Source organism: Diadema antillarum, unplaced genomic scaffold (assembly GCF_040938485.1).
Source record: "Diadema antillarum isolate AM-2024a unplaced genomic scaffold, OU_Dant_1.0 seq00000501_RagTag, whole genome shotgun sequence".
NCBI classification, from domain to species: domain Eukaryota; kingdom Metazoa; phylum Echinodermata; class Echinoidea; order Diadematoida; family Diadematidae; genus Diadema; species Diadema antillarum.
Window position 1 is genome coordinate 614704 of NW_027271458.1, and position 10612 is coordinate 625315.

A 10612-nucleotide genomic window follows, 5' to 3' on the forward strand; every position below is an offset into this window, starting at 1 on the left:
GGGGCCCCCTGGGTGGGGCATGGTGCCCATTTTAACAAATTGAGATCCTAACCCCCTAGGGATGCTACCTGCCAAGTTTGGTGAAAATGGGTCGTGGGGTTCTCAAGAAGAATGTACAATTTAGGCCCCATTAGGACCCAACCTCATCCCCCTCCCCTGGGTCCCAAGGGGGGCACCCCTGATTCTGCCATGAACAAACTTGAAACTACAGTCATCAATGTACAAACTCATAGTATTAACTTAGCTCTATCACTTCTGGTTCTAGAGAAGAAGATTTTTACAGATTCCTTAATTTTGGGGCGTTTGGGCTCCCTTGGGGCCCCCTGGGTGGGGCATGGTGCCCATTTTAACAAATTGAGTTCCTAACCCCCTAGGGATGCTACCTGCCAAGTTTGGTGAAAATGGGTCATGGGGTTCTCAAGAAAGATGAAAATGTACAATTTAGGCCCCATTAGAACCCCTCCCCACCCCCTCCCCTGGGTCCCAAGGGGGGCACCCCTGATTCTGCCATGAACAAACTTGAAACTATAGTCATCAATGTACTAACTCATAGTATTAACTTAGCTCTATCACTTCTGGTTCTAGAGAAGAAGATTTTTACAGATTCCTTAATTTTGGGGGGTTTGGGCCCCCCTGGGGGCCCCCTGGGTGGGGCATGGTGCCCATTTTAAAAAATGAGTTCCTAACCCCCTAGGGATGCTACCTGCCAAGTTTGATGAAAATCGGTCTTGGGGTTTTCAAGAAGAAGATGAAAATGTAAAAAGTTTACGCACGATGCACGCCGGACACCGGACGAAGGGCGATCGCAATAGCTCACTTGAGCCTTTGACTCAGGTGAGCTAACAAAACAGATACAACATTTGAATACACTTCAAAACATCAATATTAATAGAAATCAAAGCAGACAGATCAGAACTGGCCCTTATAACATCTTGCAAAACATCTATGTGAAGAAATCTTTCATCCCCAACTTTAGCATTGGGTGTACAGAGTTTACACATGTACAATCTGATCTGAAATGTCCAAAGGCAAACTAATCATCCCAACATCTCTGTCAACTGAATACATTTGTACACATGTATCAGTACATCAGGGCTGCCAACACTGGAAACTAGTTAAGAGTGAGACTCCCATAGGCCAATGCTATAATTTAGGAGTCAAAATGTGTGAGATCAATAGAAATGCATGCAAATGAAATAAAGTTTTAGGGTGAGAAAGGACCAAAATTATATATGCGAGTCTCAGGCTCAATGCACGAGAGTTGGCAGCCCTGCAGTACATGTGTACAAGCAGCATCATACACATTTAAAATATCTTGTGTGTCACTCCCTTCATGGTTATAAATGAATGAGTGAATGATATTCAACCCCCTTACCAGTAACAATTCACTCGACCACACTAGTGTGGAGTATTGGCCAACATGAAACCCCCCAGGTGGTATAAAAATCTGCTCATCTTACCTTTCACAGGGTCCACAATTTTTCTTGATAGGTATCTGATAAGAGCATGCTCGGTCATGTGAACATGTAAAAGTTTGGCCGATTTGGTGGAAGTGCATGTTGTATCATCATCTATCTAACTGCTGTGTCAGAATCTTCATCTTCCTTATCCCTTCCTGACCATTCAATTCTTTTTGATGACATACCTTGTGTATCTACCTGATCAAACAGAATTCTTATATCTTTGAAACCTTTTCTGAAATGGGTCACAACCAAAATATCAACAACAAAACATGTATACTCACTAAACCTCTTATGGTGCTTCAGTGGTGATGTACAAATTAAATTGATACCTTCAGCGGCAATTAAAACATGCCCCCTGTTGAGTACTGGCTGGACATCCAGATACTATTTCATACAAAGTACTTGGTTCCCTAACATTTATCAAGAATATCATGAAGGATAATATCTAATTTAATCAGGGCGGGCAACATTTGAAGTTTCATCCCTCATACTTCTGCCATCTGTACAGACTTCAAAGGAATTTACATGCACTGATTTAACATATCATAGATTATTGCATACACGTAGTTCCATACACTGATTATCTGTAATGGTCGAACTTCACATTTACTATGTACAACACCCTTGCTTTTCAAGGGATAAATGTACCTTTGTCTTTACTAAAAATGTTACCGTAAAGATGAATGAAGAATAAAGTTGATATAAAATAATATGTTATATCAACTTCATTCTTCGATTGTATCATACATGTATCACATTGATTAGCACCTTTCTGAGGTAGGTTATCATGATCACATACTGCTCTAGGTTTCCTGCTAGGTTTTTCAATGAACTGAAAAAGGCTACTAATCAGTTGTTTCTATTCTTGTGAGGAAGCCATTAAGCTCTTGCAACAGCAGTGCTCTCCTTGATAAAATCTGTCAGAGATTGAATGGTGCATCCAGGAAAACAAAACATAGAACTGTGCAAACGATAGCTTGTACAGTGTAGATCTCCTCGTTCATGTCATGCAGATTATCCTGGAGGCCACAGAGAAGAGAATCACCATAAATATGCACGTTCCACCGATGTGATGTCAGGTACTGGGGACACCTACGTGTACAATGTGACACAAGAGAAAGAGATTAGAGAAAGGATTAGAAAATGCATAACAATTTTTCCAGCCATTACTCCAAATTATTATTCTAAACCATTATTCACATAACATGTCTGAAAACATTATCATGATGGAGTAAACCTCAATTCAAGCAAAGAGAAACTACAGACATGCACTGTACGTACATGTGCACATACATGTATACACACATTGAGAGAAAAAATAATGTAATAATTCATAACTCACACACCTTGTAAGTAAAACCTTTCTGAGAATATTAAATTCAGACTACATCCTTGTAAACTTTATTGATAGATGTGGAAGACTCTGCATCTCTACTACACTGTATTAACAGAAAATACACTTGCAAGTTGGATACCAACTTGGAAAATTCAAAAAGCCTGGTACTCTATTCGTCTTAAAATTGCAGCAGGGTCAACTCTTGATTTCCTGAAAATTATGTTTACATCAAATACCAGAATCTCTCTAGACTCTTGTCAATAATGTCTCGCAAGTAGGCACAATAAAAATTGAATCTATTCTAGGGTAGGAGTAGGACAGGTTCTCGTTTGAAACCCAATCATAGGTCGATCACTACAATATCCACAGCCAACACCTTCAAGAAGTTCACTCAGCAAAGCATCTGGGGGTCCATCTTGACAGAAAGCTGAATTTCAACACACATATTGATGCCACCGTCAAGAAGGCAAACTCTATTTGTGCCTTCTTCCGTCATATCTTCAGACACTGCAATCAGAAGATAAAGCAGGCCACCTATTTCACCTACATTCGTCCAGTTGTGGAATATGCTGCAACAGCATGGGACCCACACACCGGGAAAAATGTGGACAAGATCGAGATGGTTCAGCGACGAAGTGCATGTTATGTGACTGGCAACTTCAAATGTCACAGCAGTGTCACCGCCATGTTGGACAGGTTACACAATGGCCATCACTTGCTAGCAGGCATCTACAAAGCCGTCTTGTAATGCTGTATCGCATAAGTTATGATCTGGTGAACAATGACTGGCAGCAATACCTACAAAGTCAACATCTTCCACAAGAGGGCATGATTCCCGCTTCAGGACACCATTATGCACCAATCTGGTGTATAGCTCATCCTTCTTCTCCAGAACTGCCAGAGACTGCACGGAACCACCTACCAGCAGACCCAGCTGACTCATCCTCCCTAGAGGCATTCAAGTCCTTCTGGAGGGAGATGTAACTGCAGCTCATGACATGTAGGCCTACAGTGTATGAAATTATGGATTTTTACTTGCACTCCAAAAGTGGAAATTTTCGCGGTGTTGAAATTTTCGCGCAACCAGAAACTAGCGCGAAAATAAAAGCACGCGAATATTTTTGCTTGCTAAATGTTCCTGTGTGGGGTGTCTTGATTCCGCGGAATTAAGAACACGCAAAACTCTTTTCACCCGGCAAAGCGCGAAAAATTAGTCGTGCAAAAATATCCACTTTTACAGACATGTTTTGTAAATACACTAGGCCTACTTGTGGAATTTGACTGGTAGACCACACATACGGCTGCACACTCTCACACACTACAACAGTGCGTAATCTTCAAGTTCAAGCAGAAAGCTGCACTTAACACTAACAGAAGAAGAAGAAAGAGAGAGTAGCCTATACAATTAGGCTACTCTTTCAAACGAGAACCTGTCCTACTCCTATAAGAACCTGTCCCAGAACCTATGTTACTCCTACAGCCACAGGCTGGAGTCCTACCCTACCACCCTACAAGGTTGTATATAAAGCAAAAGGCCTAGTACTTTAGTACTAGTACAGGTAGTAGAACATAATTTTCAGGAAATGAATAAGAGATGAAGATAAAGACTCTGTTTATAGATCTACTATAATTTATAGACATCGTCATTCGATCATTCTTTCTTGAGCTGTATTATCCATAATCCAATATAATAATCCAATATTTGTACACTGTACAATTGTTGTAAATTAGCTCAATAGCTGTACAAACTGGCATCGCCATCGCCACATACACAACACACGTACACGATCACGGAGTTTCACTTGACCGAATGAACGACGCTAATTTCAATGTATGGGACTGACCCTGCATCTCCGCAGAGATCGTCAACAACGCGTCAACGGTGCATTTACGGTCCGAAAAAGTCCCCTTCCGCACTAGATGCGATCACGTGACCTTCCGGAGGACTAGAATACATTATTTGGCCTCTAAAAATACAATCTTCAGGCCTAATGTTTAATAAATTATGCTTTAAGTTGTCTTTATTTACGTCCTAACTTGGTTCCTGGTTCGCATAATCCAACCAACTCTATGGGCTACTGAATATATTAATTATTATCCATATCCCTGTAACCTAACTGCTGCCAGCAGCCCCATACGCATAGCGTCATCGGTGTGCGGCAAAGAGACTTTTCTCCTCCCCAAAACCCACCACTGGGGAAAATCTCTTTGGTGTGCGGCCAGCAATTCAGCCCCAGCCCTATGGAACGCCATTAAGGAAACAATACAAAATTTATTTCACTCCAGCCAATATTCATTTCACTCCAGCCAATATTCATTTCACTTTTAACAAATACATTTCACTCACAAACATGGATTTTACTTTTTATAAAAATACATTTCACTTTTCACAATAATACATTTCACTTTTAAATTAAAATTCATTTCACTTTTCACAAAAATACATTTCACTTTTGCATTAAACTTCATCTCACTTTTCACAAAAATACATTTCACTTTTGAATTAAAATTCATTTCACTTTTCACAAAAATACATTTCACTTTTACATAAAGATTCATTTCACTTTTCACAAAAATACATTTCACTTTTAGATACAAATTCATTTCACTCTTCACAAAAATACATTTCACCTTGGCGTACCATATCACTCAGACGAAACCATTTCACTGCGCTAAAACCATTTCACTCTGATAAAACCATTTCACTCTGATAAAACCATTTCACTCTGATACAAAAAAATACGTTCCTCTTTTTTCCGGCCAAAAGGTGGCGCCAGTCTGAGAGGAGTCACAGTGCCATGGCACTTTGTTAGCACTGAGCTGAGGTGAGTAGCCGGCCAGCTGGCCGGCTGGCTATGCATGCAGTACCTAGATCTACTGAGTAGCCAGTCAGTCGGCAAGCCCGAAAAAACCCGTCTAGAATATCCAAGTCCTCGCACGCGAGTTGACCCCGCAAGTCATAGAGAGCGCGATTGGAGAATCGTTTTAAAATGCTCATATCTTGGTCACTGAATTACGTTTTCACATGATTTTTCTTTTATTTGATAGGTAAAGGTTAAAACTTGGATGCTATCTTGTTGATTTTTCCAAGAACGACATGAAAGATTATCAACTTCGTGGCTAACTAATTGCAGATGTTCCGGAAATAATGGATACAGATATTCTTCTAAAATTCTCCTAAAAGTCTTCTTTTTCATCGTGGGCACCTACAAAAGTTATATCATGTAAAAGGAAATTTATTCAGCTTTAAGATGATACCTAAAAGTGTAATGTGATGATTTGTAGATGGGTCAGCAGCCAGCTGATATCATAGGGATGTCATTCCTTTTTTTCTCGGCACGAAATCGCGAAGTACTGTACTGTCCCACATATAGAAATTGACGTGTGTCCTCGATGCCTTTGTACGTGTGTGTTACTGTATGAGCGACCCCAGCGTAAATACACGTGGTCAGTTTCGAGCGTCTAGCTGTGATATACTGTACTTGTGTCTGTCATTAGACATTACGTACTAATAGTCTACAGCCTCTTGCGCTGGGCCTCCCTCTCTCTCTCTCTCTCTCTCTCCCTCTCTTTTTTTGATTATATGTCTTGTTCTTGTTATTCATAATACAATGTATGTTTGTTTTGTTTGCTTTTGTCCACCCTTCTGATTTCGTCAACAGGAAGTGTCTGATTCTCAGTTTCATTCTGCCATCAATCATTCACATCACTCTCTCTCAATTCAAAGCATCCTAAGCATCCACTCAAATACATTACTGTATAACCACTACTTATACCGTTCACTCCGCTAAAGTGAACACAGTTACATTATATCGAAATTCCGCTTACATTATCCACTTTTTTTTTACATGCTTGGTTATAACAACATTTTGATATAACAAAAGAAAGCTGTTGATCCCAAGGACTTCACTACATTACTTCACTCTATTACTATAGGCTACCTAACTAGGCAGAGAAATTTACATACATTAGTGCACGTGCCATTCTCATCAATTAATAAAATACTTTTTTTCATTAATAACAACAGAGAAAGGAGCACAATCCACAAGTTTTTTTTTTCTTTATAAATGTATATACATCTCCATATATATATATATATATATATATATATATATTACATGTAAGTGTTGAAAGAACTACATTGCAGTTAAGTTTCAAGGTATCCACCAATCTTCATGACAATGTATCACACACATAACAACAAAAAAATAATACCTAAAGTAAGAGCTGCATAAGCAGTCTACAGTTTATGTACTTTTTAGCAGTATAGTCAAATGCAGTTTTAGATCATTTTATTTTTTTTTATTTATAACTCTCATTTATTTATTCATCCATTTATTAATTATTTTTAATTTATTTTTTGGTGGTGGTATTGGACTCAGTCTCCAGCCAAGTGGCATGTAAGAGACCTGCGAAAGGTACAACTGTCAGCGGTCTTGTGAGTACATGTAGGAACGCGAGTAGGATCAGTCTGTCTTGACTACAACAGTGATGTACAGTGAACATTTCAAAAAAAAAATCTTCTGGTGAAGCACAGTAATAAGACAATAGCAAATGAAAGTACCAAGTAGTTTGAACAATTGCAGAGCTACATTGTATTGAGCAGATCTGTACAAATAAAATGCCGGCAAATTTTGACACTGTAAATAAACAAACTATACTGATACCGATGTTGCACAAACATGAAACAGTTGTGAATATGGCTTGAATGTTATGTAAGTGAATAAAATCAAGCAAAAATACCACAAATGTTTTGAGGCAATACTCTGTAAATTACATGCCATCTACACTTTTGGCAAGGTTTTACTCAAATGATACATGTACAGAGATAACTTCATTAATAGTTCAAACTGCATGAATGTTTGAGGGTGTACAAATGCCCTTGAGTACTCTGAAGGCAGGTACACATACGTGTATCTACTATAGTATTCACATCACCAAGGTTTCACACACATGAATAGAGGGTGACAGTAAACTGGCAGCTGCAAGAGCAATTTGAAGGTGTAAATGTATACATACGAAGTGTACTTACTGGAAACAAAATGAAACATGTACAAAATATATAAACTTCATCGACAGTCCAAACAGCAGAGAATGTTTTGAAGGTGTACATATGCCCTTAAATACTTTGAAGGCAAGTACAATGTATCTATTGGTCACACTGCCAATGTTTCAAACACATGAACTGGCAGCTGCATCAACAATTCAGAAGTGTACATACTACATATGAAGCAGGGGCGGATCCAGGAATTCCGTAAAGAGGGAACGCGTTTACAAAATTAAAGGGGGGCGCATGCACCCCTCCCCCATTTTTTCTTTTAATTTCTTTTGTTTAAACAAAAAATAAAGGGGGGCGTGCACCAGTTGCGGTCCTAACTGGATCCGCCAATGTATGAAGTACACTTACTGGAAACTAAACAGATAAAAAATTTAAAGTAACTTTAAAACATCAATATTACTGGAAATCGAAGCAGACAGATTAGATTTGGCCTTATAGCATCTTGCAAAACATCTATGTGAAGAAATCTTTCATTCCCAACTTTAGCATTGACTGTATATAATCTTATCTGAAATGTCAAAAGGCAAACTAATCATCCCAACATCTCTGTCAACTGAATACACATGTATCAGTACATGGACACAAGCAGTATCATACACATTTAAAATATCTGTGTGTCACTCTCTTCATGGTTATGACTGAGTGAATGATACAAATGTGTATTCGAACCCCTTACCAGTAACAACACTCGACAACCCTGGGGTAGACTACATGCCAACATGAAACCCCCCAGGTGTTATAAAAATCTGCTCATCTTACCTTTCACAAGGTCCACAATTTTTCTTTATAGGTATCTAATAAGAGCATGCCCGTTCAATGCGAACATGTTCAAAATTTTGGTTGATTTGGGGGAAGTACTAATGTAATGTATCATCTATCTAACTGTTGTGTCAAAATCTTCATCTTCCTTATCCCCTCTTGACCGTTCAATTCCTTTTGGTGACATACCTTGTGTATCTTCCTGATCGAACAGAATTCTTACATCTTTGAAACCTCTTCTGAAATGGGTCACAACCAAAATATTAGCAATAAAACATGCATACATGTACTAACTAAACCTCTTATAGTGCTTCAGTGATGATGTACAAATTAAATTCATACCTTCAGCAACAAGACATGCCCCTGTCGAGTAATGGATGTACGTCCAGATACTACTTCATACTGTACAATGTACTTGCTTCCATAACATTTATCAAGAATATCATGAAGGATAATATTTAGTTTAATCAGGGCTCATAATTCTGCCATCTGTACAAACTCCAAAGTAATTTAAATGCACATAATTTAACATACACTATCTTGCATAGTTCCACACATTGACGTATCTGTAATGGTCGAACTTCACATTTACTACAACGACCGTGCTTTTCAAAGAATATACATGTACATCCTCTTTACTAAAAATGTTACCGTAAAGATGAATGAAGTTGATATACAGTAACATACTGTAATATGTTACAATTGTATATCAACTTCATTCTTCCTATTGTATCATATCACATATTTAGCACCTTTCTGAGGTAGGTTATCATGATCACATACTGCTCTAGGTTTTTCAATGAAATGAAAAAGTTGACAGGTGTACTAATCAGTTGTTTCTATTCTTGTGAGGAAGTCACTCAGCGCTTGCAAAACAGCAGTGCTCTCCTTGATAAAAATCTGTCAGAGATTGAATGGTACGTGTGCATCCAAGAAAACAAAATACACTATAGAACTGACAGTGTAGATCTTCTCGTTTATGTCATGCAGATTTTCCTGGAGGCCACAGAGAAGAGAATCACCTTAAATATGCATGTTCCATCGGTGTGATGTCAGGTACTGGGGATACCTACATATACAATGTGACACAAATAGAGAAAATTAATCATAGATGATATTATAAACCATTATTCACAATAACATGTCCGAAAACATTATGTTGGAGTAAACCCCAATTCAAGCAGAGAGAAACTACAGACATGCACTGTACTATGGTAAACATATGAAGAGTCTGTTCGCAAAAACCGATAAGTCCATTTTTGAAGATTTTCAAGTACGGTCTCTGTCATAAAGTACAAAATAACACCTTTTAAATGAGATATTGGTCACTACATATAAAAGGGCATTTTTGAAGTTATGGTCAAAAGAAGCAAAAATTTTCTTAGTATTCTCTTTATTTTTCCTGACCTTTAATCGCAAATATCTCCATTTGGCAAATATGGACTTATCGGTTTTTGCGAACAAACTCTTCATATTATTCTGAGAATAATTGCATTCATTCAGACATCCTCGTAAACTTTATTGTTACAAATTGTAGATGCGGAAGACTAATAATACATCTCTATATTTACTGACAACCTGTATACCAACTTGAAAAATTCAAATAGCCTGGTACTCTATTAGTGTTAACATTGCAGCCGGGTCAACTCTTAAACATGTCATGAAAATTATGCTTACATCAAATACTAGAATCGCTCTTGTGCCTTCTTTCTCCATGCGAAAGAAAAAAACTAATAATAATAATAATATTGAATCTATACTGTTCTTGTTTGTATTAAGTGATGAGTAGGTGCCTAAATCATATAATGATTAACTACTAAGAGATGAAGACTAAGACCCTGTTTATTATAGACAGCATACACATTGTACACTGTACAATTTTTGTGAATAAGTTGTAAATTCAAATTTACAAATTGCCATCGCCACATACAATTGTAGGCCTACCGCCACCGGCCTACACTGACTCACTGTACACAACACACGATATCACGAAGT